Consider the following 3,869-nt stretch of genomic DNA (forward strand, 5'->3'; position numbering starts at 1 on the left):
TTATTTTTTCTTACCCTGAATTCTTTTCACCTGGATTGTTTGAATTGATGTTTGTTGATCAACGTTTGCATTACAAATGAATAGAATGCATGTTCCGAAGTATCAAAATGCCGATTTGGAATAAGAAATGTAAAATTTTATGAAAAAGACAAAATGTGAAATATGACTGATTTATCGACAATTTTATCATGTGAGTAGTGCTCGTATGGTAAATTTATCATATGAACACTACTCACATGGTAAAATTGTCGATAAATCTGGCATATTTCACATTTTGTCGTTTTCATAAAATTTCACATTTCTTATTCCAAATCGGCATTTTGACACTTTGGAACATGCATTCTATTCATTTGTATTGCAAACGTTGATCAACAAACATCAATTCAAACAATCCAGGTGAAAAGAATTCAGGGTAAGAAAAAATAATTGGCCGTAACGTCCCTACACGGTTTAGACGCCAAACCGAATACAAAGTAAGCTAACTCCCAATTATTTTTCCTTACTCTCAATTATTTTTTTTTTACTGGGAACTAAATACATTATTTTACTATTTATTGCTTTATTTTTATTATTTTTATGTTAAGTGAAGAACAGTCCTATGCTTTGCACCCTCCTTTATCAAGTCTTGAATATTTTAACTCGAAATCATTATTTATTTCAGAGAAAGTTGGAAACCACAAAAAAAACGTCCTTTGTCCACATGGCCTTAACGTAATATTTTGACTCAACATTATTTTTTCTAATTCAATAAATGTAATCAGTAATAAATAATCAAAATATAATTTTTGTTTGCTCTCTGTGACACAGTTAAAGAAAGAGGGTTACAATAATCGACATGTTGGACGTGTACGACTTTTTATAATTAACATATATATATATATATAAGTTGTGAACAAAAACGTTGGCAGTTTATCAAGGACTTTATGTGCAATAACCACAGACGAAAAATTAATGTTTCTTGGCACTTTAATCTATAACCTTCTGTAATTTATTATAATGTTTCTAAAAACAAATCAACCAACCAATTTTTTCTTTTTTTTTTTTTAATTTGACATTTCGGTAGACAATTTTTCTGTATTTTTATTAACCGAAATGGTATTCATTGTTATATAATTTTATTTTCGTTTGCTTTTATAAGTTTATGTTGGATTTTCAAAATTTTTTCTTTGTTCGAAAAAAATGTTTTTGTTTGTAAAAAATTTTATCAAAAGATCTCGAAATTAATTTTCCAAAATTGCAAGAAATTCTGAATATTTTAACAACGTACACAATTATTCCTCCTAAAAATTATTATTTTCTTTTTTATTTATTCTAAATAAATCAGAAAAATCAATTTACTCTGTACACAAAATATTAGAAGAAATGATATAAATAAAAATTTCTAAAAAAAAATTCAAAAGCGATAACACATAACATATTACATAGTTACAAGTGTCCGTGAACTTTATTAATATGTGGGTAATTCATAAAAAGAAATTGATTAAGTCGTTTAAGTTGTTTAAGAGAAATTCTATATAGTGCGTGTATATTATAAACTCGTATTACACATGTGTTTGGCAGATATAATATACGAAGCACGTGGTCGTTATATTGTTTGTACATATATTTCAATAAATTGAAAAAATAAACATAACTAATAAATATTACACTCTAAATGTGAATTAGTAAAATTTTTAACTAATTTAAATAACTGACTCACGTTTTGGTTTTGAATTAGTAAAATTTAATTAATTAATAGTAAAAAAAATTGTTACCATCGAATTAGTAAAATTTAACTAATTCAAATGCAAAAAGTGAGTTACTAATTCAAAATTCAAATCCATACAGAAACTCGATTAAGAAAACGAAAAGTAGGAAAGTAATATAAGCTGCGATTTTGTGCTCTTTTCATGATTTTGCCATCTGACGGCGACAAGACGAAATGAACCTGTCATTATACTATTTTCCTATTTTTCATTTTGCAATTTTTGAAATTTTAAAGCATCTATAAATCTTGTAAACAGATCAAAAAATTTAAATAAAAATAATGGGACTCTTTTTAGTAGCGTACTAAAAGATACAAAAACCAGTCTAATTAATTTTTAACTAATTTTTTTTATATATTTTTTTTTATAATAAAAACTAATTTATATATAGTCAATTTTAAAGTTATGTATTCACTAATTTAAAATGAAAGCAAAATAATCTAACTATTTTACATGAGTCATTGATTTGCTTCCAGCTTCCGTCCGACTATAATCGTCTATATCTACTGAAAGACGCAACATTAATTAATGACAATGACATTTCTGAAATAAATTAATTTACACAGACATAAAAAAAGAACATTTAATAAACAAATTACTTTTTTTTGTTCCTTTTTTGACATAAATTTTTGTTTGATTAAAAGAAACTTTTCATTATAAGAAATATTATTTTTTAAAAAATATTTTTCTTTCATTTTAAAAGAGTTTTTTTTGTGTTTTTATAAATTTTTGCAAAATTAAAAGAATTGATTTACATACCTACAATAATAATAATAATTATTATTATTAATATTATTGTTATTATTATTACAATTTTGAAAAAAACAAAATTACCTATTTTTCCATTATTTAAAAGTTAATAAATAAAATAATATATTTTTCAAACAATATTATTTTTAGAAAATTTTGTTTTCATCCTATACGAATTTATATTTCTCACTTGTGGAGGATTTTTTTTTATTTTATCATGCCAATTGCCACAATTTGACCCCCTTCTATGAATGGATTATTATTTGTCTTTGAATTCAATTGTTACCGAACATAATTTACGTTTACCAAGACATTGAATCTCATTAAGAACCCGTACAGGGATAGTCTTACAAATATAAATACAGTCACACAAACGTTTAATGTGCAGATCGAAAGCATGTTCTGAGCACGTTTATGTCACGTGCTAAAAAATGACAGGCTTGTCACATGGAGCGTCATTCGCATATGTATATATAAAATATATACAAGAAACAAAGACAATTTTTCAATGTTTTAGATGACCGATACGCAAATTTTAAGAATCACAATCATATTTAATTGGAAAATAATAAAATTTATAATTGAAATTTTTTTTCACGTTTAATTAAATGGATTATGAAATTCTTTATATAAACACTCAATGAAAAAAAATTATTAATTAGAATTTTAATTTTTAAGAATTCTATTTTGATATAATTTGTTGTTTAGACGAATTTTTATTTTTCTAATTAACATATTTAACAGAATTTTTGTAAAACAAATTTTAACTTTACAGAATTTTTACGTACCGAATTTTCATTTGAAAGAAAATCTTATTTTACAGAATTTTTCTCTTCACAACGTTTTATTTAAAAGAATTCTAATTCAACTGAATTTTAATTCAAAAATAATTCTCATTCAACGGAATTTTAAATGATTCGAATTTGAATTTTTATTTGACCGATATTGCAAATGGCCGAACAAATATCCAACAAGTTTTGTCGGGAAGTTTTAAAATAATCCCAATTTTATTGATAATTTCTGATTAGTCAAATTTTGAAAATCCCGCCAAAATCTTTTTGTCGATTCGGTCATTTGCAATTCATTTGTGCTAAATAATTTTTCTTTTTATTTAAAGAAAATAAAATGTTATTACACTCTGAGGTAAATATATTTTTAGTTGATTGAAAAAAAACGCGATTGCAAAAGTGAAAAGTGGGAATGTAATATAGTGACTGGTTCATTTCGTTCTGTCGCCGTCAGATGGCAGAAACATGAAGGGAGCACAATTATAAGAATTAATAAAAAGTTTTAACTTGTTTAAATTAGTTGCTTGCTTTTTGCTTTAGGATTAGTTAGATTTTACAAATTCGATAGTAATTAATTCTTTTAAAA

General features: G+C 24.6%; 1 long non-coding RNA gene across 1 annotated transcript; it reads left to right on the forward strand.

Moving 5' to 3' along the window:
• The first annotated feature begins 328 nt into the window (after nt 1-328).
• On the forward strand, nt 329-782 carry LOC127285071 (uncharacterized). Its single transcript, XR_007843550.1, has 2 exons — nt 329-473; nt 662-782. It is a non-coding gene; the product is annotated as an uncharacterized LOC127285071 (long non-coding RNA).
• The last annotated feature ends 3,087 nt before the right edge of the window (nt 783-3,869 follow it).

The sequence above is a fragment of the Leptopilina boulardi genome, unplaced genomic scaffold (assembly GCF_019393585.1).
Source record: "Leptopilina boulardi isolate dan_hultmark-lab unplaced genomic scaffold, ZJU_Lbou_2.1 LbouV2_328, whole genome shotgun sequence".
In the NCBI taxonomy this organism is placed as follows: Eukaryota; Metazoa; Arthropoda; class Insecta; order Hymenoptera; family Figitidae; genus Leptopilina; species Leptopilina boulardi.